Source organism: Myotis nattereri (assembly GCF_964212035.1).
Source record: "Myotis nattereri genome assembly, chromosome: 1".
In the NCBI taxonomy this organism is placed as follows: domain Eukaryota; kingdom Metazoa; phylum Chordata; class Mammalia; order Chiroptera; family Vespertilionidae; genus Myotis; species Myotis nattereri.
In genome coordinates, this window is record NC_138075.1 from 26,173,926 (window position 1) to 26,201,869 (window position 27,944).

The 27,944-nt window shown below is 39.8% G+C and overlaps 1 protein-coding gene across 1 annotated transcript in view; it reads right to left on the bottom strand.

Annotated features, from left to right (window-relative positions):
- Positions 1 to 27,944, bottom strand: part of SIPA1L1 (signal induced proliferation associated 1 like 1) — a 340,556-nt gene that overhangs the window by 284,428 nt on the left and 28,184 nt on the right. The window contains exon 2 of the mRNA XM_081100632.1: positions 21,250 to 21,344. The gene's annotated coding sequence lies outside the window, so the exon portion shown is untranslated. The remainder of the gene's footprint in view (positions 1 to 21,249; positions 21,345 to 27,944) is intronic.

A 27,944-nucleotide genomic window follows, 5' to 3' on the forward strand; every position in this document is an offset into this window, starting at 1 on the left:
GATTCAAGGCAGCTCTTCGGTGAGAAATTAAAATCCTGGCAGACGTGCAGGGTGCACTAGGGGGATGCTGATGGAAAACGGAGGAGTCTGGCAGCTCTGAGGTCCTAGAGCTCCTTGGGTGATTGTGATACTCAGCCCGGGCTGGGAACTGCAGCCCCAGACCCTCAAGCACCTGCTATTCATGCACTCGAGTGTATTTCAGGATTCCACCCCCTTCTGCAGGAAGGACCTCCCGCCTCCCCTTCCATTTCGATCCTAGGGTATCCTATTAGGAAAGCAGAGCAGGTGTGACTCTGCAGGTCATCACAGTGACTATGGAGCCTGGGATATGGCACAGAAAGAGGGCTTCAGTCACGTAAAAAATTCATTTATGCGAATGTATAGCATTCCTCCAGGCTATGAAAAGAGAAACAAAAGCATGTGTAGGAGCCATCCACTCAAAATCTTACTGTGCATGGAAGATAATATTTGTGTGGTTTCAGAAAAAATTCCTTGTGACTGATCTCCCAAACATGCTAGATAAATGAGAATTAACTTCTTTGCTCAGGTCAATTAAAGTCTAGGCAGTGGTTTGCTGTGACAAAGACCTGCATATACACTTTGTACTGAATAACTTTTGCATTACTTTTTTCAAATTCATGGTACATTATCTTAAATTGAGTAAAAGTGAACAAAATAGTTTGTAACATCTTCTGACTTTGGGAAAAGCTTAAAATTATATTGTAGGTCTATCTTCTATGAACACCTTGTATAACATCCCATTAACACACTGCTCTACAGAGTAGGATTTGGGTACAAAAGTGATCGGTATTGGCCTCCTTCCAAAAGGATGCTGAAATCCAATGTTTCCATAAGCTTACTGATACTCTAGAAATTAACTTGAATTCCTCTTCAACATTTTAGACATAAATTGAATCATACCAAAAGTATCTGCCTTACGGTGTTATTTAAATGTTAAGCACAATAAAACCAACCATTTTAATGGCTTGAAAAACAGGCCACACAATCCAGTAGCTTAAGCACTGGAGGGTTATTGTGCTGGTTTAGTCCCTTTCCCACTGTGCAAGAGACAAGACATTTTCCCATGTGCTAGAACAGGAAACCATGACACATCCCACTGGAAAACAATGCCTGTAGAGGTAAAACGGTTACACAGAGGGACAGTTTCGAACACATGTACACATAACTTGTCCTAAATACTCTTTTTTACTCACCAAATTTTTTAATCCTCACCCGAGGATATGTCTCATTAATTTGAGAGAGAGAGAGAAACATCGATGTGAGAAACATCAATCAGTTGCCTCCCTCCCGTACACTCCCCAACCGGGGATGGAACTAGCAACCTAGGTATGTGTCCTGACCCAGAAGTCGAATCCGCAGCCTTATGGTGTACAGGAGGACACTCCAACCAAGTGAGCCACCCAGCCAGGGTACCAAACTTTTATGTGCCTTCTATAATTCAGATGATCCTAACACCTAGAGTAAGGCACACGCACACAACTTTCTTGGCTATGCACCTACTCATGTCTTTGATTATTAATTAAAAACAAACTTTAAGATGTGGCCTTTAATAACATTTTTAAATAGTTCTGTATTAACAATATTTATTCAGTCTGTCTTTTAATATATATCCTTATCTAAGTACCAACTAGTGTTCATAGGGAAGTCTGGGCATACCTAACACAAACCGATGAGAAGGTTCATAGAAGGAGAAAGTATTGAGCTAGGATGCAAAAGAACTTGAATCCAAGTTAAAACACATAACTCACTGAAACTAGCTAAGCCTGCAAATTAAGGACAGTAAAATTTAACCTATCTAAACAATGTTGCTAAAGGGATGTATCGGCAAGATAACACATTTGCAACTGATTTTAAACGAAAAGTTTAATAAGCATCATTCAGCTGCTGCTCTGGTTAGAAACTGCTAAGACAGTTTCCAACTGGAAACAAATAAAAGTGTGCTCCTCTGTTTACTTATCTTCAAAGCTTTGCTGCGTCCTTCTTCCTTTCCTCCCTCCCTCTCTCACTTTCTTTCTTCTTCTTTAATTTCACAGAGACTTACTGTGCTTCTACCATATGCCAGATAGAGCTCCAGTCCTGCACTGCCCAACAGAGGCAGTAGTCACATGTGGCCAGCAAGCATTCAACATGGCAGTGGTCCAAATGGAGGCTCACTGAAAGTATAAATATACACTGGGCTTTGAAGACATGGTGTGAACAAAAGAAGGTAAAATTTCTCAATTTTTTATATTGGGTTACATGTTGAGAGGATAGTATTTTGGATATGCGGGTTAAACCTATTATTAAAATTATCTGTCTCTTTCTTTTTACTTTCTTTTAACATGACAACTAGAAGTTTTAAATATATGGAAGCTCACATTATATTTCTGTCTGGCAATGCTACTCTACACCTTGGAGATATATTAGGAGTCATGTTTCCTTACATGTAAACATCTATGGCCCTAAAATATTCAGCAGAAAAGGGAAACTGAAAAACAGCAAACATGTCCAGAGAGGACTCTGGGATGAAGGCCGGACACACAGAGCTGGACACACCTTCCCGTTAGTCCTTCATTCTCCCAAAGGTAGGGTCCAGAGCCTCGGGATAATCAGTCAGCAAGACGGTGAGCTATGACCTTCACCGTCTTGGGGAAGACTGCTCCTTCCATGCTGGGCGCTGAGAATGTGACTTTTAATCCAGACTTACTAAGGAAGAAGGCTTTTAATTTAGGGCACAGGTAGTTTCAAGGCATCATTTTTAGTGCTTTGGGTTATGGCTCAAAAACACTTAAAAAGGCTTCCAATTGTTGGAAGATGATTCCTAACAAAGGCACCCTCCCTCTGCATTCCAACACCCTCCCTTATTATGAGAGTACTTCTTCGTTTTTCCTCTCCACAGGTCCAATTAGCCCTGCCTCTCCTCAATACGTTCAGTTTCCACATCACAGGCAGAGCTTCTACATAAAGAGCAAGAAGCTGAATCCAACCGCAGGAGTCCATTACAATCTGAAGGTCTCTGCTGGTCTAAAGAAGACAGTTGGAGGAAGCTCCAATCGGCTGACTACCAGCCAGTTAAATGGAAGGTGACTGTAAGATTTTAAGGAATTTCTGGAGGGTAAGTTTAGTTTAGACCAAATGGGCCTATTATTCAATAGCACTTTTTCTACCAAAAAGGCATATTAAGCACTTGAACTTTATATTCCACGTGTTAGGAACTTACCTTAAATTCAAACCACAATAAGGCAAACATTTTGCTGGACCATCCATCTTTCTGGCAGACTATCAAAGAAAACCAGGGCTTTCAAGAGATTCTCTACCCTGTAAAATGGGTGTAGCAGGAAGCCGAGAAACTCACATTCAAGGCAGATAATGTTAATTCATATTTGACCCCATCTCTGTCCTTTCTGCTCAGGCTGCTCTCTCAGCTGGGTGTGCCCTGTCCCTTCTGCCAACATAAATGTTACATCTCCCTCAACATCAAACCCAAAGCCCAGTCTCACACAAATCGCCCCCAGTAACCCAAAATCCAGAATAATCTCTCTTCTTCACTCTCATAGGAACACAGTCAACTAAAGTATCATATGATATCTTACTTTACCTATTCTCAAGGTATTTCAAACACAAATAACTCAGAAGGAAAGCAATAAGGAAACATCAATAAGAAGTCTAAAAATTCATCACCCTCCCTTTCAATCAGCTGAAGATTTATTCGACCTTCATTCAGTCACAAATACGAACGTAACCCCAGGGATACAAAAAGGATACACAGTCCAAATCCCTTCTTCCGTGGCAATTAGAAAAAGCCTCACAGAAAAAATAACGTATCGGCAAAGAATTTAAGACTTTGTAGAGATTAATTAGGTAAAGTGAGAGAGGCATTTCAAAAGCAGCAAAGCAGGGCACATTAAAAGAAATGAGAGAATCTGTTTTAAGCCATCACATAGAACCACTGAAAAGAATAGTATCTTCTAATATATTAAACTAGAGGCCCGGTGCATGAGATCCATGCACTCGAGGGGGGGATGGGGAGTCCCTCAGCCCAGCTTGCTCCCTCTCGCAGTCCAGGAGCACTCAGGGGATTTCCGACTGACAGCTTAGGCCCACTCCCCACGGGCCGAAGCCGTACGACAGACATCCTTAATGCTGCTGTGGAGGCAGAAGAGGCTCCCACCACCGCCAATGCACTTGCCAGCCTTGAGCCCAGCTTCTGGCTGAGTGGCGCTCCCCCTGTGGGAGCACACTGGCCACCAGGGGGAAGTTCCTGCATTGAGCATCTGCCCCCTGATGGTCAGTGAGCATCGTTCAGTCTATTTGCATATTACCCTTTTATTATATAGGAATACTCATGTGGGCATTCGAGGTTCTACATAAATATACTCCAATCCACCTCTGCTACATTTCCAGAAGTATAACAGCAAATCAGGGTGGGCTCTCTAGAAACAGTCAGGGGTCAGATTCTACTAAGTTCTTCTTGGAAGATGTTTCCTAGTCCTTGCAAGCTTCTTAACCTACCTGTACATCAACTTCTTCATTTGTAAAATGGGGATGATCTACCTCAGAGAGTTATTATGTTATTTTTATGATTAAATGAATTAAATAAATAATAATTAGAATAAGTTAGGCATTCAATAAATGCTGGCATCACCGTTTACTTCCCATGCTAGACACTATAGCAGATCTGAAGTTCTTATTCCCAGCACTTGTCCATGCCTCAATCTGAAGAGCTATTCATATGCTCAAATCCCACCTAGCAAGACACTGCTCAAATACCACTTTGTACAGGAGCCTACTGAGCCTGCTCCCCTCACTCACTAGGAAATAATATGAGTCTTCCTCCCTCCGCTGAACTCCTGGCCTTTCTTTGGGCACTTGTCACTCTATTATCATTATGCCCATGTCTGATTTCCCCTAGAATGCTACAAAACAATCTTTAAGAGCAGGGACAACATCTTACTGATCCTTGTCCTCCCCCAGAGAACTGGCACATATGGGCACTCAATGTTTGCTGTTGAACACATTAAAATACTCTCCTCTTTAATTAAGTCAAGAACAGACTAGAGCTTCTTAAATTGCTGTGACATCTACCAACTTATTCTTCCTAATAAAAACCCATACTGAAAGAGAAGCTCAGTTCAGTTTTCTGTAGTTCCTTTGTTAGTGAATCCTACAGAAAAGTCAATAATAAATTCTTCAGTTCCTGACAAATCTGAGTCACCTTTAAACTGCTGCTGGGTAAACAAATCTTTCTTAATTCTCCAAACTAGTTCTAATGTAAATCTGTTTAGGTTATTGTTACTTTTCTGTTACTTATTTGCAAAAGGTGGAACAAAGTTTCCATAGCAATGCCATTTTTCCTGCTTATCCAGATTCTAAAGCCTATTCTATCTGGATTTTACTGCTTTCTACCACCCAGACAAAGGAAGGCCAACCAGGAACCTCCCAGAATGCTTGGCTTACAAAACAGCAGTGTCAATACCAAACTGCACAGACCTCTACTTTTGGTGCCCTGTCCCTAGTGAAAGGAACGGGAAGACCAGCATCATCACTCTCCTCCATCGCTGATCTAACTCAGTAACATAATTATTGCTAAGTAACATTTGATTAAAATCCTAAGCTTTAATTAGCACAGAAAAGTGTTAACTAGGATTGGCTTCCTCTTACAATAAGAACATTTTGACATTCAAGCTCATGAAAGCAGTTCAAAGACAGTCTTCATCTACTATGCAGTATCAGAGACTTTCTAAGAAAGAACCTTAAACAAATAAAATTAACAAAACAAGAGAAAATAAAACAGAATTCAAATGGGACTGTCCTATCCTTAAAATACATGTATGCTAACAAGCTCACAGATACAGAGAACAGACTGGTGCTTGCCAGAGGGAGGCCGAGAGACGAGTGAAGGAGTAAAAATATGTACGTATGCAATTATTTTCCATAGTATCACACTGGATATCATGGATTCAAAAAGAAGGAATTGGACACAGAAGAAAGGTGAGGTTACCATCCAGAAATACATTCACAGAGACGAGGGTCCCAAGAATGAGCAACCTGACTGGCACACACACAGTATATCAGAAATCTGTGAAAATATCCCACTGTAGCCTGGCCGGTGTGGCTGTGTCGATCTATGAACCAGGAAGGCACAGTTAATTCCTGGACAGGGCACGTGCGCAGGTTGTGGGCTCAATCCCCAGTAGATGCTCTCTCATCATTGATGTTTTTATCTCTCTATCCCTCTCCCTTCTTCCCTGAAATCAATAAAAAATATATTAAAATATATATACATCCCACTGTTGTTGCCTATAACCAAAAAGATTATAAGCAAATGCAATGCACTCAAATGGCTTCTAAAACCAATACCCCTATGACTGTTCATGCACCAAGGCTATTTATACCTTGTATCAACAAATATAAAAGTTGTAACTAGATGAATCTATTTTCTCTTTTAAAAAAATATATTTCTAATGTATTGATCACTATATCCCCAAATTGACAAAATCACTATAAATTTATCATCTCCTCTATAACCTAGCTGCTTCCAAAATAAACTAAATAAGAGCAGAAGAGGCAGGGAAAGGGAAGATTGTACACTCATTAAATACATGACATCAATTAATGCTTTATACTTTATCTAAATGCCAATTGTGCTATAACAGAAATAGCCAATTATTAATATTCTTTTTCCCCCCCAGTTCTCCTAATTAAGAGTGGGAAAACTTCCATTTTTCCTCGCATCTGAAACAAGCTTTAAGAGGCTTACAGGAGGAGCATATTACCAGTAAGTGTTGCTAAGCTGCTAGTACTTACTACACCTTTGGAATTCAAGTGCAATGGATTTTATGCTTAAATATGACAACCACAGAAGTATGATGATGATTATGAGATGAGACAGGGCTGGATCTAAAAGTACTACAACATAGCCGTATTATCCCTACTCCACTTGAGATCACTTCCTTGCTTCCCAAGGCTAACAGCTATGGCTCGTTATCAAGGCCTACCACCCTGACACTGCTCTAGATTTTAGATTTGTTCTACCCTCCTTCCCAAAAAACAGACCTTTATCCTATTCCTTAATATCCTGTTCCCCAGACAAACTAAATTGGCTGACATTCCATAGGCAGACAATATCTCAATATATAAGTTCTCCAGTGATAAGACTGGCAACCTAACAGGAGTCTTTGGAAAGCATCCCAAAATTCTAGGTTGAACACAGAACAACTTAGAGGTCTATGAGTTCTTGAGCATCCTTTAAATAACAGCATTAGGACTGACCCTGGCCTTCCTTCACAAGTATCATGAAATGAACATCATTTTGCAAAGCACAGGACAAGTTCTATGCCATGAAGAATATTCAACTAAAAGTTATTTGCAAGAAGTATTCAATTACCAAAGAGCATATATACAAACTAGAGACCCAGTGCACAAAAATTTGTGCACTCGGTGGGGTGGGGGTGGGCGGGGTCCCTCAGCCCAGCCTGTGCCCTCTTGTAGTCTGGGACCCCTCAGGGAATGACCACCTGCTGGCTTAGGCCTGCTCCCTGGGGGAGCAGGCCTAAGATGGCAATAAGACATCCCTCTGGCAGCCCAGCAGCCCTCGGGGGATGTCCACTTGCCAGCGGGGAGCAGGCCTAAACTGCAGTCAGACATCTTTAGCGCTGCTGAGGAGGCAGGAGAGGCTCCCACTACCACCACTGTACTGGCAGCCATCAAGCCCGGCTTGTGGCTGAGCAGAGCTCCTCCCATGTGAGAGCGCCCTGACCACCAGAGGGCAGCTCCTGCATTGAGCATCTGCCCCCTGGTGGTCAGTGTGTGTCATAGTGACCAGTCATTCCCAGTCCTTCTGCTGTTAGGGTCAGTTTGCATATTACCCTTTTACTATAGAGGATAGAGGCCTGGTGCACAGGTGGGGGCCTGCTGTTTTGCCCTGAAGGGTGTCCCAGATCAGGATGGGGGTCCCGCTTGGGTGCCTGGCCAGCCTGGATGAGGGGATGATGGCTGTTTGCAGCTGGTCACACCCCCTTCAGGGTGGGGGTCCCCACTGGTGTGCCTGGCCAGTCTGGGTGAGGGGCTGAGGGCCGTTTTCAGGCTGGAGGGCAACTGAAGCTCCCAGCCTCTACTTTTTTTCTGTTTTTTGTTGTTGTTGTTGTTGTTGTTGTTGTTTTGTGGGGTATTTTTTTCTGGGATTTATTTACCTTCTGTGGCTGTCACTGGAGCTGAGAGCCAGCTCCAGCTCTGAGGCTGCGGCTGGCTGAAAGCAGGTATCTGGGTTTGTTTAGCTTCTATAATTGAAACATTGTTGCCATCACTGCCGCTCTAAGTTCTGAGGCCAAAGCTGGCTGAAAGCAGGTATCTGGAGCTTGTTTAGCTTCTATAATTGCAACATTGTTTCTTAGAGTGCAGCTCAGAGGCCGGCAGCAGCAGGTGGGAAACGTTGGCTTCCTCCATCAGTGGAGCAAGCAAGCCTCCTGTTCGCTTCAGCTGCCTGGCTGCCGGCCGCCATCTTGGTAGGCAGTTAATTTGCATATTGCCCTGATTAGCCAATGGGAAGGGTAGTGAAGTTATGATTAATTACCATGTTTGTCTATTATTAGATAGGATACTTTAATTCCTGACTGCCCAAGGACACGTTAATTACTCATCACACCACCTTACACAGATGTCCTCCTTTACAATTTTTAAAACACTCTCCTGTCTGTTATCTTACAAGTAAGATAGCCTTAACAATCCTATAAATTTTATATTTCCCATTTACAGGTCAAGAAGATGGGAGTGTATTTAACTGATTTACCCAGGTATCTCAGGGTCAAGGAAATCTCTATTTTATATAATAGCCCTAATGTGTTTATTTTCAAAAATAAGGCATTTGAAAGAATATAGCAACAATTAACACATTCTCAAAATACAAAGATAACTAATCATTTATAATATTTATGCAATTATTTGCCCCTTCCAACAAAAAAATGACAGTACTATGAAAACTGTAAAATGGAAAATGTGTAAATTACTGAGTGCTCAATGTCTACCAAACCAAGCATAAAGAAAGTAAACATCAAAATACTTCCTAACATAAATGAAATCCATAGCAATAAGTATGTTAGTTTTCAAATCATTAAAACACAGTGGAACCCCCCCCCCTCCACACACACACACACACACACAAACACACACAACACACACACACATATCCTTTTCTCCATATATATTAAAAGATAACACTGAATTCGTGTTTTACATCCTAAAGATCAGCTTAACAATAATGTATGTTAATTAAAAGGCTTCATGTAAATAAACTAAAAAGTCCCTATAGAAGATGATTGAATATATGCTTACCTTCATTTCCTCCTTAAATGATAAATTGTTAAAAAAAAAACAGGAGAAGAAACAACAGCATATGAGAGATTTCTACAAATTACTGAAAGATATAAAAACAATGCATAACTGGAAACTGATTTAGCAAACTGGAGGAAGCTGAAGCCTAACTGCTGGGGTTGAGGTGAGGAAGTCACCAGGAAGAAAATTCAGCTAAAAAAATGTCTACTCATGATGCCGAATCCAGAAAGGCTACAGAACTGAGGCCTGTGTATAGGGTGAGACTGAAAACAAAAGGAACTGATGTTAGAGTCTGTGTAAAGGAGCAATTAATTCCCTAACCCAACAACTGAGCAACTCAGAAGCGTGAGACTGGGGGTTATCCTGTGGGGAACTAATGAGATTTAGCCTGACACAATAGAGAGTCTCTGTACTGAAAAGCATGGGGCATCAGTTAACAGTAGGCATCCAGCCACCTTCAGATTTATAGACTGGAAAACTTTTTCTAGCGAAACTGACCAACCTGAGAGAAAAGGTCAATAAAAATTGGCATCAGGAACTCCCAATGAAACGGCAGGGCCCAAGCTAATCACTCAGAGTAGACCACCACAAATGCCAACCCACCATGCATACAGAGTATCCAATCAACTTTTAAGACCAAGAGTATTACCAGAGAAAAAAAAACATTATAAGTATAAAAGGAACAATTTACCATGAAGACATAACAATTATGAATGTATACACACCTCAAAATACATGAAGCAAAAATTAAGAAACTTCCAAAAAATCTATAGTTTTCAGCCGTGGGGCCTGTGTCAAGGAAATATTTCCAAACAATTTGATTTCTCTAAAAACAAGATTACAGACAAAATCAGTTTGAATAAAATACATGAGAAACATATGTTGACAGCTACCAAAAGAAAAATAGAACTCCTATTTGTAAATTAAAGAATAAATGGTTAACAAACTTTAGTAAAAGTTAAGAGTATGAAAAACACTGAGTTCAGTATCAAATATATCCAATTTTCTGAAAAATATTGCAAATGATAATTAAAGAAGTAAAAAATTTTTTAAAAAATATTCACAACAAACTCAAGAAATATATAATATGCCCAAAAGGCCTTTTTACCCACTGTAACAGGCATCTCATTTCACTTCTTGGGCTGCCCACAGTAACATGGAGTGTTGTCCAATACTACCTCACACCCACAGTAGAGTTGCTCTACACCAGTGATGGCAAACCTATGACACGTGTGTCAGAGGTGACACGCAAACTCATTTTTTGGTTGATTTTTCTTTGTTAAATGGCATTTAAATATATAAAATAAATATCAAAAAATATAAATCTTTGTTTTACTATGGTTGCAAATATCAAAAAATTTCTATATGTGACACGGCACCAGAGTTAAGTTAGGGTTTTTCAAAATGCTGACACACCGAGCTCAAAAGGTTCGCCATCACTGCTCTACACAGACACATTACTGCTCATTTCAAATACAGTGACTCCAAACCCACTCTATCTTGTCTCTAGAGCAGCGGTTCTCAACCAGTGGGTCGCGACCACTATGGCGGTCAAATGACCCTTTCACAGGGGTTGCCTAAGACCATCCTGCATATCAGATATTTACATTAAGATTCATAACAGTAGCAAAATTACAGTTATGAAATAGCAACGAAAATAATTTTATAGTTGGGGGTCAGAACATGAGGAACTGTATTTAAAGGGCCAGAAAGTTGAGAACCACTGCCTAGAGTGAAATACTTCTGAGGTTATCTTTTGCAAAACAACTTTGAAATCACAAAAATATCAGGAAGGGAGAAATATGAGAGAAAAAAATATGATAAAAAAATTTTATCTATATAATATATATTCAAAACACTGGTAACATTTTAACCTATTCCTTTACATGTTAGGTGGGAGACTTACTGGAAACCCTGACAAACTATTCATTGATCCACCCAATCAAAACATTCTTATTAAATGCATAATCTATAATAATAAAAGGGTAATATGCTACTTAGACCGGACAGCCAAACGACCTTCCGGATGTCATTCCAGTCGTCCTTCCAGACTACCTTCCAGATAAAGCCGCAGCAGCGGGGTTTGAGACAGCTGCCATCGCAGGCAGGGGCCAAGGCAGAGGCGGTGAGGGGCGATCAGGCAGGCAGGCAGGCAGGCGAGCAGTTAGGGGCGATCAGGCAGGCAAGCGAGCGGTTAGGGGCAATCAGGCAGGCAGGAGAGCGGTTAGGGGCAATCAGGAAGGCAGGAGAGTGGTTAGGGGCAATCAGGCAGGCAGGAGAGCGGTAGGGGCAATCAGGCAGGCAGGTGAGTGGTTAAGGGCAATGAGGCAGGCAGGCAGAGTGGTTAGGAGACAGCAGTCCCAGATTGCGAGAGGGTGCAGGCCAGGCTGAGGGATCCCCCGCCCTGTGCACAAATTTTGTGTACCAGGCTGCCGGGAGCCGGTCCATGCTTGCTGTTTCAAGGGACCTGGCATATATGGCATACTGTTCTTAATATGTTTGCTCACCTTCTTGGCACTATGTGTTTTAACCAAGGTCTCCTCTCTGAGAAAGGTTGTTTCCCCAGGTAGGAATTTTCCCCTGAAGTTAGGGAGGGAATAAAACCCCTTAACTAAGTGCCAGGCGGGTAATTAATCACTTTAACTACGAACAATCATGCTTAAACTACATAATCTTTACTCCCTGGAATGGAGATAAGAAACGCCCTAACCTTTGTAATAGAGATTGATAGGATTGAATCAACTGGTATAAATACAGATGTAACAAGACAGCAAGACACAGAACTTAGAACACAGAACTTAGAAGACAGAACCTACACAGAACCTAGAGACAGAAGAACTTCGCTGGAGAGAACATGGCAAAAGATCCTGGACAGAAACTGGCAAGAGAACCTAGAGACAGAACCTAGCGAGAGAACATGGCAAAAGATCCTGGACTGAACCTGACTATAGAACATGGCAAGAGAACCTGACTAGAACCTGGTGACTGAACCTGGCTGGAGAACCTGGAGAACCTAGCAAGAGAACATGGACACAGAACCTGGCTGGAGATCCTAAGCAGAACCTCTCTGGAGATCCAGACCAGAACTTGGCTGGAGATCCTGGCTGGAGATCCTGGCTAGGCTGCTGATCAACTGAACACTGTCTCCGTGTTATTCCTTCTTCGCCGACTCCGTCCACACCTTTGGGGACCCCTGGACCTGCTGGGGTTGGACCCCAGCACCAGGCCTCTAGTATTAATTATAATAGTTTTAAGGGAACTAACTCTACAGATCATTTCTAAAGTAGACTTTATCCCATTGAGCCATTTCTCATTGAAGATGTATTCGGCCCATGTACTCATTCTAGTGTTTGTAAAGTGTAACCTATGATTATGCAATTGAATATTACAGTCACCCCAGGCGATTCTGTGTTTAAAGAGAAGTGTTTATGGCCATATCCTGCCAAACAACCATAATACCACTTAACCTCAGTTCAACCACTGCTTGAATGAACTTGCTAGGATTACACTGAAATACAGATGCAAAACAAATACTAGGCCAAGGAATGTAATGTCCACATATTAAAAGAGGGGAGGATCCTTATATAATGCCACTAGGACAGAATGTACATGAATATTTAAATTCTGAAAGCTGGAAATTTAAGTCCAGAACATGGATAAAAATAACAAATACTACATTTTAGAAAAAGGAATGAATTCCTCTAAAGGGTGGGGTGTGTCATCTCAGAAAGCAGCCCCAAGTAGGTAGCAATAAAATACAATGTTGTTTCTGGATCTTGCCAAACAAATTAGCAAATCTAGAAAAAGATAAATCTGAGACCATTTTTTAAATTTACTGTTTAGAGTAGACTGCTTTAGGTTATTGATTTGAATATACTATATAACAATATTAACTAAAAGTCACTACCACCCAATTGCTTCCTGTGATGTAAACCCACTCTGTGGTGCCAGACTAATTCTTAGTGAGCAAGTCAACACAAGAAGGTGAGCCAACGCACTCATTCTCTTCTGTCAGTCAGTTATCAAATATGTACTAGCCAAAATATGTCTTTTAAAGAATACTCATAAATTAAAAACCGGAAATGAGGCAACATGATAATGTCTGAACTGTGGTTTATCAAACATTTTCTTACTTCTTAATAAAATACAGAGTTCATTCTGTAAGGCTGAGAGCCCACCCAATATGGTGTCTGCTTCAACCATTCAGACCCATATTTCAAGTTTAAAAAAGAGTTTTCTTTATTAAGGAGACTGGGTAAGGATTAAAAAGCTGAAACTCACCATCACATGGACTCCAGACCATGCCACTTAAACCTCTATTTTATCTTATCATTCATGTGAAATGTGACACAGGAGTACACAAAGAATATATGTGAAACCATGTATTTGCTAAAATTCCATTTATAATAATCGTTATTGAGAAATAACCACCCATGGCTCCTTAAAATAATTATGCCTGTAATTTAAATTATGAGAACATATATTTCAGTGTGTTTTTGTTCATGGATTAAAAGAATTAACATTACTAAAATGTCTATACTATCCAAAGCAATCTACAGATTCAAAACAATTCCTATGAAATACCAACAGCATATTTCACAGATCAAAACAAATATTCCAAAAATTTATATGGAACCAAAAAAGACCCCTATACTATCCAAAGCAATCTACAGATTCAAAACAATTCCTATAAAATACCAACAGCATATTTCACAGATCAAAACAAATATTCCAAAAATGTATATGGAACCAAAAAAGACCCCTAATGCCCTCAGCCATCCTGGGAAAGAAGAACAAAGTTGGAGAGATCATAATACCTGATATCAAATTATACTACAAGGCCACTGTAATCAAAACAGCCTGGTAATGACACAAGAACAGGCATATAGATCAATGGAATAGAAGAGAGCCCAGAAATAAACCCACATCTTTATGGTCAATTAATATTTGACAAAGGAGGCCAAGAGCATACACATACAATGGAGTAAAGACAGTCTCTTCAATAAATGTTGGGAAAATTGGACAGGCACATGCAAAAAAATGAAATTAGACCACCTTCTTATTCCATACACAAGAATAAACTCAAAATGGGTTAAAGACTTACATGTAAGATTCCAAACCATAAAAATCCTAGAAGAAAAATTTCAGACATTTCTCATAGCAATATTTTTGCTGATATATTTCCATGGACAAGGGAAACAAAGGAGAAAAGCAAATGGAACTACATCAAACTAAAAAGCTTCCGCACAACCAAAGAAGCCATCAACAAAACAAAAAGGGAACCCCCTGATGGATGGAGATTATTATGCTAAGTGAGATAAGCCAGCCAGAGAAAGACAAATACCATATGATCTCACTTACATGTAGAATCTAATGAACAAAATAAACTGACAAACAAAATAAAACAGACTCACAGATAATAGAGAACAGACTAATAGCTATCAAAGGGAGGGTGGTTGGAGGACTGGATGAAAGAAGGTGAAGGAATTAAACATAAAATAGATATATAAGACACATACAACAGTGTGGTGACAGCCAGAGGGGAAGGGGGATGGTGTAGGTGGAGGTGGGCAAAGTGGGGGAAAATGAGGAGGAAAAGAGACTTTGCTTGGGACCCTACATGATGTAGGGTGAAAATTTTTTGTTGAGTTATACACTTGAATTATGGTTTTGCTAGCCAATATCACCCCACTATATTCAAGTCAAAAAAAATAATTTTGTACCAAACGATATTAGTATATTGCTTTTATTATAAATACTTTCTATAAAATAGAGCTCCAAAGCACAAACTATTTCTGCATTTGTTAAATTATTACTGGTATTATAAGGCGAAATACAGAAATATAAGTAATTTAGAAAGTAACTGTGATGTCATAGATGCAAAGCACCATCTCAGATTCCGTGAAATCCTGACATCGTAGTTGGAAGCAGAAATCTTTGCATTCTAAATCTAACCTTCACATGTGACTTGACTTCGCCAAATCATTTCTAAATACTCAACCTGAAAAATACCACCAACTGCACTGTGTTGTGAGAGAAAGAAATGAGACTGTGTATACAAGAAGTTCTCAACTCTGTGCTTAGCATAAGATAGTACTGGTCATTATTGCTGTTTGTTATTGAAGGGAAAAGCATGTAGCAACCACACCTAAAGGAATTAAACTTGAGCCAATACACTCACAGGTCTTTAAAGGTCTACCCAAAGAGTGAAATGAGACTACCGAAAAAAGGAAAATTTACAAAACCATATGAATAGGTTCTCCAAGGCCTAGTATACTTTACCACAATTTAAAAAAAAAAATCTAAGTTCTGTTCTGACTTGAGCATACAATGTCTAAGATTTCATATGCAAGACATTTACTACTTCATCTCTCAATAATCTGAAGACAAAATAAATCTTTTAATAAGAATTAATTAATATTTTAATAAGAAAACTCTAATAATGTTCATTAACATTTTCTGCAAAAGTAAAAAATTGGAAACAGGCTAATGTCCATCAATATAAAAAATATATGAAAAAATTAAGCAGCTATAAAGAGAATAAGAGGAATTTATATATACTAATATGGAATGATCTAATACATGTTATTAAGTTAAAAAAATACATAAAACATATAAAATATGACTATGTTTAGACAACCAAAAAATAACTTATGTTACATGCATACATATTTATGTACTTAAATTCATACACAAAGAATTGAAAGTATGCAAGCAATGGTGACCTCTTAGTTTTCCTCTGAATAATTCTGCTATTTGACTATTTCAGTGAGACTCTATTTATGTATTACTTGTGTAATTTATGACCCTCAAGGAAAGCTGGCCAATAAATACACTAGGCTAAAATAAAAATAAGTTTTAGAAAGCACTAGAGTTTACAAAAGGATTTTATATTTTAAATAAATCCTCTAACACATTACCTAATTTGATCCCCACAATAAGCTTATAGAATTTAAGGTAGTATCCTTATTTTAAAAGTGGGAACATTCAGGTATTTATTAATTAACAATTAATAAGTACAGCGCCCACATGTAAACATGGTCTACTGATTCTAAACCCAGTGTTCTGGTCTGGAGGCTACAGTACCTCCATGCCCTGGAAACGCTAATATCTACACCAAGGCTCTCAGTCTCTGCAGCACTTCCATTCACACAAAAGTTCCACATGAACGTTCACAGTGCAGAGAAAAAAGGCACTAGAGGAGCCAAAGACCTGGGTTCTAGTCTTTTTTTTTTTCAAGCAGGAGAATATCAAGTTTTAATAAATACACATGGGGAATTCATAAAGCATGAAAACCCCATAAAAATTTCAAAGATGGTGAGCCAATATTTGGGTATATAACACATTTTTTTAACAAAGGAGAAAGTGGGGAAGGGTTATTCAATTTCAGAAGTGAGACTGTACAACTTATAGGTAGTTCAGGAAGAGGCAAGGGACACGAGGGTACAGGCCCGTCTAAAGCCTCCTATTTACCAACCTTAATTCAAATTAGGCTAAGGTGACATCCTAAGCTCTCCTTCCTGAAGCAAGTTTCTCTGGTTCTCTTGGTTCTTTCCAGGTCTTGTTTTTCAATAAACACCTTAAAAGTAACATCAGAATCTTGGTTGTAGGTCTTTGCTTTTCATCATTTTGAATATTTCTTGCCAATCTCTTCTGGTCTGCAAAGTTTCTGTTGAGAAATCAGCTGACAGTCTAATCAGAGCTTCCTTGTAGATAACTGCTTTTCTCTTACTGCTTTTAAGGTTCTCTCTTTGTTTTGAACCTTTTACATTTTAATTATGATGTGTCTTGGTGTGGGCCTCTTTGGGTTGATCTGTGTTTCCTGAACTTGTATGTCTATTTCCTTCACCAAGTTAGGCAAGTTTTCTGTCATTATTTTTTCAAATAGGTTTACAATTTCTTGCTCTCGCTCTTCTCCTGGCACCGCCATGATGTGAATGTTGGTATGTTTGAAGTTGTCCCAGAGGCTCCTTATACTATCCTCATCTTTTCAGATTATTTTTGTTTTGTTTTGCTGTTCTGGTTGGGTATTTTTTGCTTCCTTATATTCCAAATCTCTGATTTGATACTAGCTTCATCTACTCCACTCTTGATTCCCTATAATGTATTCTTCATTTCAGTTCATGTATTTTTTATTTCTGACAGGCTCTTTTTTATGGTTTTTATCTCCATATTTATGTTTTCTATCTCTTTGTTGAAGTTCTCACTAAGTTCATCTACTCTTCCCCGAAGTTCCTTGACATCCTTATAACCAGTGTTTTGAACTCAGAATTTTGTTTAGTTCTTTTTCTGGAGTTTTGTTCTTTTCTTTAATTTGGAACATGTTTCTAGCCTTGATTAAATCACCACTAAGACTTCATGGCAAATCAAACTCTGTGCCCATGATTTTCTGTGGCTGCACATCAGATTCCACAGTAATATTTTTTTTTAATATTAATACCCAGGCCTGACCTCCAGAAATTAAGATGTAATTGGTGAGGTATTAGCACATTTATTAGAAGCTCCCCAGGTCTACTCAGGTGTAACTTGGTTAAGACCACAACTTTAAGACTTAATATACCTATCTGATCAAAATCCTATATAATAAAGAACTAATATGCTAATTAGACCGAACAGCAGAACGACTATCTGAGCTACTGTCCAGACGACCTTCCAGATGAGGCCGGGGGTGCAGGGCTGCGAGGGCCAAGGCAGGCAGGGCTGCGAGGGCCGAGGCTGCCAGGGCTGCCAGGGCTGCGAGGGCCGAGCCCCTTGCACAAATTTCGTGGATCGGGCCTCTACTAAGACATAAAAATCCTTTGTGCTAGGTACTTTGCAGATTTGAAAACATGTTATGGGAAAACATCTTATAAATAATACATGCTTTATAAATGTAAGGGAATTATTATTCATTCATTCAAACATGTACTATGTCTTCTTCTAAGTGCCAGGCATGTGCTTAGGAAGGAGAGGAAAGGCATTGCCCTCAAGAAGCTGGGAAGCTATCACATCCTTAAACAACTACTGAACAGTGAAACCACAGCAGCAGCAACACAAAGATGGTGATGACCGGCCCAGCCCTGGGACAAAGGCGCACAGGGGTTATGGTGAGAAGACGGCTTAGAGAGGCCTGCACAGAGGAGACCCTTGGACTAGATCTTGGCATTTACATCACACCCAGGCAAGTATTGAGGAGAACCAAAGGTTCTCAGAGAGAAGTGTTGGGATCCTGGAGGTACCTGAGACCTTTTCAGGAGGTCTGTGAGGCTGAAACTATTTTAATAATAAAACTAAGACACATCCCAAATTAGAAATAACCCAAATTCCCTCCAACTCGTAAATAGACAAACTGCAGTATATTCTTACATTGGAGTAAGGCTCAGCAATAAAAAGGAACAAATTAGTGATACACACAACTGCATTGGATGAATCTCAAATGCATTATGTTAAAGGAAAGAAGCCAGACTCAAAAGGCTACAGATTGTATGATTCCATTTATGTGGCATTTGGGCAAAAGCAAACTAAAGGGCTAGGAAATAGGTCAGAGGGTATGAGGCTAAAGGTAGGAGAACATTTTGGGGAAATGGATATGTTCTATAACTTCATTGTGGTTACACAACCATACGTGTTTGTCAAAACACAGAGAAGAACTGCACACTAAAAAGGGTAGGTTTCACTTTATATGTTATACCTCAATAAATCTTGACGTTTAAAAATAACACCGTGCTACCTGCCTGTTTCACTCTCATTTTCTCACAATTGTACCATGTTCCCCAGAAGCTGCATGACTGCGATTATGTCATCACTCTGCACTAAGGAAATGTATATTCCCTTGGGTTTTTTTTTTTATTTTAATTTATTTATTTTATTTTATTTTTTCATCACCATTTATCCCATTTATGCCCTCTTCCACCTCCACCCGCCTCCCTACCCCTGCAATCACCACACTGTTGTCCATGTCCATGAGTTCTCTCTTTTTTTTTCTTTTTTGCTCAATGCCTCCAACACCCCACCAATACCACCACCCCCACCACCACCTCGAGCTGTCTGCCTGCTCTCTGAGTCTGTCTCTATTTTGCTTGGTAGTTCAGTTTGTTCATTAAATTCCACATATGAGTGAAATCATATGGTTCTTGTCTTTCTCTGACTGGCTTATTTCATTTAGCATAATGTTCTCCAGGTCCATCATGCTGTCTCAAAGGGTAAAATTCTCTTCCTTTTTACAGCAGAGTAGTATTCCATGATGTAAATTTTTCTCGGTTTTAATTTCAATAGTGAAGGATATAATCAACCTTTCCTCTAATACAGCGGTTTTCAGCCTGTGGGTCTCTTGGGGCTTCAACAATTTAACAATATAAAGGGATTCTGAGACCAAAAAGTTTGAGAATCACTGCCATAGATAACAGGAAGGCCCTGAAATGTTCTAAGCAGAGAGTAATAAGACCCAGCTTTACAAAGAGTGATGCAGAGAAATTAGTTAAGAAGTTACTGCAAAGCTCTGATTAAGGATGACCTCAGGGTGCACAGGAAAGAAATTATGTCCACACATCATCTATGGTGTGTTACAAACCCCGAGCCAGTTCCTCCCCACTGTGCTGTCTTTGCTGGTGTGCTAATAATGCCTTCCAGACTAAATCCTGCTAACTGGCAATGTAAGTAGGAAACTAAATCTGCTATAAGAGGCATCCTACAATGCATTACTGATAAGTGATTTTTGGATTATTCACTCAATTGCCAATCATTTAAAACTGAGTTTCACATATTTTAAAATTGGAAAGTCACCAGCCTAAAGAGGTATAGAAACTAATTTTGAAGTGACTCACTACCTCAAAGTAAATTAGGGAAATTAGGTAATTGCTTAAAAAGCCGATATATTACTTCTCTGAAATGTGCTTTCATTTGCATCCAGAAACACTATGACAATCCCAACTCAGCACAATTTTTTCTGTGCAATCAATGTGGGGTTTTGGGGGTGTTTTTCTGGAAGGAGAGAGGGGGAAAGTGTTTGGTTTTGGTCTGCACAGTTCCCTTTCCTCCTGGGAAAATTCATTTCTGAGTTCTAACCCTGTAAATTGTAAATTATCTCAGGTGCAGATCTTTTTCTCTAATCTTCTCATGCCCAGAATTATTATAAATACTTTGGGATGCCACAAAGGTAGAGAAATTAACCTTAAAACCATCCATGTCATTAAGTTCTATATATATAGAAAATACATGAAAGGATAGATAGATAGATAGATAGATAGATAGATAGATAGATACATACATACATACATACATACATACATACATAGATACAAAGAAAGAAAGAAACAAAGAAAGAAAAGAAGGAAGGAAGACAATAGATCAATTAATCAATCTGGGAGGAAAATGGCAGGTATTAGAGCAGTGGTTCTGAACCTTCCTAATGCCGCGACCCTTTAATACAGTTCCTCATGTTGTGGTGACCCCCAACCATAAAATTATTTTCGTTGCTACTTCATAACTGTAATTTTGCTACTGTTATGAATCGTAATATAAGTATCTGATATGCAAGATGTATTTTCATTGTTACAATTTGAACATAATTAAAGCATAGTGATTAATCATAAAAACAATATGTAATTATGTATGTGTTTTCCAAAGGGGTCGCGACCCACAGGTTGAGAAGCGCTGTATTAGAGGAAAGGATGATTTCCTTCCCCTAAAAGGAACAAAAACTTATAGTTTTATAAGCCACTTTAAATGGGCATGAATATGTTTTAACTGCCACCACATATAGCTTCTCTAAATATTCCATGTAGCCAACCCCATTGACACCTCTTAGGGAACCCTGAACAGGTAAAAACCTGTCTGAAAAATTCAATGTGCCATCTATAGATGTGAAAGGGGGCAAGGGTAACTCTAGACTTAAGCCAAAGTAGCTGTGTATTGTTAATATAAAGAAAATTAGATCCTTACCTGAAAGTATAGTCCTTTTGATCTACCTATGACATAAAAATCTTGGAAATTAGGTTGCAGTCAGTACTACAGGAGATTCCAATTTGAAGCTGAACCTGTGGGTTGAAAAGAGGAAAATAATTAATTTGAAATACATGCCCAGTGAAGATAAAAACATCAATCTGATCAAAGATGAAATTTCCTACACTTGTTGAAGCCAAATGGTTTCTGCAGGAAACCTGTTTTCTGTGACTCAAATCCAAAAGGGAAAATGTGGGTGGCTCTTCCTGTCTTACCACCAAGAGTCAGCCAATTGGCTGGTGAAGTTTTCACACAACGGAAGCTCAAACTCTAGCCTTCCATCTGCTCCAATACTGTCATACCTTAGCGAAATGAAAGAGGAATAAAGGCTTTCTTCAGACTCACAGTAAGTCTTTAATGGAATACCTTGGCGTATTCTATCTGAGCAAAGTGCCAAGTTCTTCAAAACTTCAAATTCAGACGATGTGAAAAATAATGAGAGCAAAATCACAAAATAATTCAGGGACTTGAGAACTATCTCTGACTTTGGAGCTATGATTTATGAAAAATGACAAGTGAACCTCTCTTGGGTGCTAAGCGACAATAGCAGCGTAACTGTGGAGCAGGGGCTTCCAGCCCAGCCATCTTACCCAGACTGCACTTCTTCCCCACCAAAGTCACTCACCATTTGCCAAGACATGCCTTCCAACACATACCATATATGAACTGCTAAACACAACTCTGCCAGGCTGGGGTACGAATTCAATAATTCAATAGGGTATTTCTGCATCTCCACCTAGAGCTAGTAAACTGGCTGGCGTGATACAGACTTAACTGAAAACACACACAACAGTATGCACGCCTTCCAGGAGAAAAAGAGCATGGGTATGTGATACTAGCAGGGTAAAACAATCATGTATAGTAAGTCCTCAATTACCGGCGCCAATAGGTTCTACAGCTTTAAGTGAAATGACATATAATATGACCAATTTTGCCACAAATAAAATTTAAGTTTCTAGGCATCTCATCAACATTATAATGAGACATTATTAGCGGACCTGCTATACACACATCTGCCAAAGGCCTCCTATAATTTACACCTACAATCAAAAAAATAATTTGCAAGCACAAGGCAATAAAAACTCAGAAGGCTACTTCCAACAGTAATACTGGGACTCCAAGTGGCTAACTGCTCAGGGTTAACAACTGTCCATTACCTAAACATTGCAGGCCCAATATGAAAATTCCTCATGTCTTAGAGGTTGTCTAAAAATGCTGAGAGTCTCATATAAAAGGACCTTTTGTGAGCCACCAGGGACTGCTAGGCAAGTTCTCGCCTGGTTTCTCTGGTAGTCACGCAGGAAACTCACTGACCAGACGAAAGCAAGGGGTACTGGCTCCCAAAATCTTCACCGCCAGGGAACTATTTTGCGTGGAAACAATGAAACCTGAAATAACGCACAACTGTTTGTATGTTTAAATTTTAGAAAATATGTGAATGGAGGCACTAAGCAGATCATGAACAAATACAGATCATAAGCTTTTAGAGTTGGAAAAAACCTCAGTATCCCATTTACCACAGTAAAACCCTCATTTTACAAGCAATATTAAGTCAGGATCTCCTGACTGCCAGCTTAGTGTTCTTCCTACGATGCCCTGCTTTCTAATCAATTGTGGAAACAGTATTTTGGAGCATATAAAAATAAAGTCATAATTCAGTGGCATGATAAGTCACAATTAACCATGTATTACAAAAAAAACTATTTACATAAAAGATTACAAAATAAGAACCTTTAGAGCAAGCATGTCAAACTCACAGCCCGCAGGCCACATATGGCGCACAATGAATATTTTGGTTGCCCAGCCAATATAACGGTATGTAAGAAAAGTTTTAATAAAAATTTCATAACTTAATTTTTACAATATCCTGTTATACATAATCATATATAATAAAAGGTTAATATGCAAATTGGCCCAACGGCAGAATAACCAGTCACAATGACAAGCACTGACCACCAGGGGCAGACGCTCAATACAGGGGGAGCGCCACTCAGCCAGAAGCCGGGTTCACGGATGGCTGCAGCAGCACTAAAGATGTCCAAAGATGTTCGAGTGCCACAGGCCTAAGTCAGCAGTCGGACATCCCCCAAGGGCTCCTGGACTGCGAGAGGTTGCAGGCTGGGCTGAGGGACCCCTCCAAGTCCACAAATTTCATGCACTGAGCCTCTAGTTATTGATAATGAACTATGTTTGCTAAGGACTGATTACTACAATCATGTTGCATTCATTTCCCTTACACGCCTTTCACACAGGAGCACCATCTCTCTCCACTAATAATGGCAGCAAATACTTCAGCAGCCGATTGCCATGTCATTAGTCTTGTACTGATTTGTTTGGTGTGCGCAACAGAAAATATTTTGCTTTTGGAGAACAAGAAAAATAGGTTTATTTGTGTTATACTTATTAATTTGTACAGTTATTCAGTGTCTGATAAGTTAATGTTCAATAAAAATATTAATTTTTATTAAAATGTACTATTATTTTATGTTAACGATTACTCATTTACTTTAGCCCTTTGTATTCAGCATGTCTCTATCAAATAAACCTACGTTTCTATGAAAATTGAAGCTTTTGTTTTTTTGCAGCCCACATAAACTTAAACCTTGTTTATTTGGCCCATGTTCACCTTTGAGTTTGACATGCTTGCAGTACTCCCTGATGGGGAAGTGGTAGGGTGTAGATTGGCTGTCTTTCTCCACACAAGTATGGTCTAACTTCATGGTCAGGGAAAAGTATATACAAATTATCTATACAAATCATTATATCTCTCTCTGTCTCTGTCTCTGTCTCTTTCTCTCTCTTTTTAAATCAATCACTTCCAAACTACTGGAAGTGAAAAGATACAAAACAGGATATCTTAGTTCACTTACACAGAATGTTGAAATGACAGAAAGAGTAATCTTTTCTTCTCAAATTAAAATTTAAAATATTTTCTACGTAAGGTATTTTCACTGTACTATCATTAATTCCCTCTAATATAATATTTAACATCAAAAGAGATCATGTAGAATTGTTTCCCTGCTGTAATTTTCTTTAAAACTCTGATTTTTTTTAACCGTTCTAAGACAGCCTATGGTGATCTTTCATTCTGTTCATGTCCTCAAGTTCCAAATGATAATTCCTCAATAAGCACATTTTTTGCAAAGAAACAAAACAAAAACAAAAAACAAACAAAAAATACCACATGCTAAAACACTTAAAAAGAAAAGTCCATAAATAATTTATATAGGATGAAATATCTGCATAAATTTTTAAAAAATTGTTAAGCTCTGGCTGGTTGGCTCAGTGGATAGAGCATCGACCTGCAGACTGAAGGGTCCTGGATTTGATTCTGAAGAAGGGCATATGCGCAGGTTGCGGGCTCAATCCCCAGTGGGGAGCATGCAAGAGGCAGCAGACCAATGATTCTCTCTCATCATTGATGTTTCTATCTCTCTCCCTCTCCCTTCCTCTCTGAAATCAATAAAAATATATTTTAAAAAATTTTAAGCTAAAACATAAATCTCTACACAAATTCATAATTGTTCCCTGGATTATCTCCAAAGACAGTCTATACACACCTCTCCTAATAAGGATACTTCATTGAAAATTTGTGATAAAAATTAGTACCAACTCTGCCATGAATTAGTTGTGTGATATTAGACAAATCATTTAAGCTTTGGACTTAACATCTTCCTAAGACATTAAGTATCACCTTTATTTCCCTTGAATTCTAGAAGTCAAATATATCTTTAAATAATAATGTTAGTCTTTATAAACTACAGTATATCCTAGAACTTATTAGGAGACAACCACCAGCTTCGCTAAATGAACATTTTAAGACACTGTATATTCTAATTTAATGAACTGTGCCTCCTTGTCTCACGTCTCAGCTTTTCCAACAAAGGTTCAGAATGTACTTTCACATGTGGACGACTCTGCAGAAACCTTTTCCACTCCACAGAGACCTCGGTTCCTCCCACGTCCCTCACCACTGCCTCAGTACCTCATACTCTTAAATCTATTTCGTTTTGCCACAATGTTGAAAATGAAAATAAGAAAGTAAATAAATGGAGAAAAATCAAATGAAAAGCTAAGTCATTTGTTTAAAACCAGCACTGTCCAAGTCTATATATGAAAAAGACTGTGTGTGTTTTTATCATTTTGTAATCTAGATTTTAATAGCTAAAGAATGTGTTCCACTGATAATATCTGAAAATCTTATGATTTTTTTCATCTGAATCCAAGTTCCTTGTTTATTGCCAAAAAAAGGCAAGGAGATTCCAGAACACTATTATTTTCTTTACATTCCAACTGATGATTCTGCCATCCCCAATGAGTTCATGAATAAGATAATAACTAGGGTTCAGAATCTGTCTTTTTACTAATAGGAATCCTAAAGAATATCTGCTTTTGCCAAGTTCATTCATTCAACATATATTTATTGAATATCTACTATAGGGCCGGTACTATTTATTCTTCATGCTAAGGATACACAAACTGAGAAAAATCTGCCTTTATGGAGCTAATAGCCTGGAAGAGACGCCATAAGCAAACAACATAATATACAAACTATCTGTTATGTAATGTTAGAAGGGATACGTGCTATTAAAAAGAAAAAGGCCAGAATGGCAGAATAAAGGGGTTCGGAATGAATGGAGTAAAGGTGGACTGCAATCTTTAGACTATGTCAGGTACGATGCACTGCAAAGGCAGCTCTGAGCAAAGACTTGGCGGTGACAAATTAGACAGACCAAAATTTCCTAGTAATTCTGACCTTGTACTAAATATGCAAGTAATAACGAATGCCTTATCCAGAGTTGTATATGCGCAAATTTATGAACTGCCCAGAAGAATAAACAGAAGAGAGCTGTTTATAAACGCCCTTCATTTTTGTAGTTTGGTGTACCAAGTGAAACTTACACCTTCAATTAGGTGTCCCCTGCCCCCCAAGTGTGGTTTTGAACAAAAGTCATACTTCTATGATTCATTTTCCTTAAAACTCAAGAATAAATTTCCAAGTATTCAGTGAACACATACAAGCACACCAATGTCATCCAACCAACATCAGCCCCTGGAGACAACCCGACTACTTACATCAGGACTTAAATGTCAAGATGGGAATGCAAGAGAGGGAAAACCTCTGCTTTCCTAGAGGGCTCTGTGGGAAAAGGCCTCGCCACTAACCCTGAGCAAATCACTTCACCCCCTGGGCTTAAATTTCCCTCAGCTACAAAATCAGGGGCCTGGACCATGTGACGTCCAGTTTCTCCCACCAAAGAGTAATTTTGAACAAAATTCTTACTTCTGTGATTCATTTTCCTTAAAACTCAAGAACAAATTTCCAAGTATTCACTTGATACATAAAAGTTTTATTATTTCAAATAGGTGCTGTAATGGCCATCTGTTATTCAAGAGGTCCATAATCTTTGGTCCATTTTCCAAGTAGAATTTAAAAATGAAAACAAATAAATAAATCGGGGATGGGAGCATTATGTTTCCTGCTTCCCCACCCTTTAGTACGGGGAGACTTATGAACTATGTTCTGCCAACCAGACACACCACAGAGGACTCCTTAAGAATGGAGTTAGCTGGGGAAAGAAGCAAGGTGGCAGAGCATGTGGCATCCATTCTGCTGGCAGACAAAAGTGAAGGGATTCTGGCTCTGGCTTCTCGATTTGGAGCATCCTCACTCAGGCAGGGGCAGCAGCTCCTTGGAGAGCCAGTTCCACAGTGCAGCACGGGCCCCCACAGTACAGAACTGACCCCACAGTGCAGAACTGGCCCCCACAGTACAGAACTGACCCCACAGTGCAGAAATGGTCCCCACAGTGCAGAACTGGCCCCCACAGTGCAGCAATGCCCCCCCCCCTCCACAGTGCAGAACTGGTCCCCACAGTGCAGAACTGACCCCACAGTGCAGAACTGGCCCCCACAGTGCAGAACTGACCCCACAGTACAGAACTGACCCCACAGTACAGAACTGACCCCACAGTGCAGAACTGGCCCCCACAGTACAGAACTGACCCCACAGTGCAGAACTGGCCCCCACAGTACAGAACTGACCCCACAGTGCAGAACTGACCCCACAGTGCAGAACTGGTCCCCACAGTGCAGAACTGACCCCACAGTGCAGAACTGGCCCCCACAGTGCAGAACTGACCCCACAGTACAGACTGACCCCACAGTACAGAACTGGCCCCCACAGTGAAGAACTGGCCCCCACAGTACAGAACTGACCCCAAAGTGCAGAACTGGTCCCCACAGTGCAGAACTGGCCCCCACAGTGCAGCAATTCCCCCCCCCACAGTGCAGCAATGCCCCCCCCCCACAGTGCAGAACTGGCCCCCACAGTGCAGAACTGGTCCCCACAGTGCAGAACTGACCCCACAGTGCAGAACTGACCCCACAGTGCAGAACTGGTCCCCACAGTACAGAACTGGCCCCACAGTGCAGAACTGGCCCCCACAGTACAGAACTGACCCCACAGTGCAGAACTGGTCCCCACAGTACAGAACTGGCCCCACAGTGCAGAACTGGCCCCCACAGTACAGAACTGACCCCACAGTGAAGAACTGGCCCCCACAGTACAGAACTGACCCCACAGTGCAGAACTGGTCCCCACAGTACAGAACTGGCCCCACAGTGCAGAACTG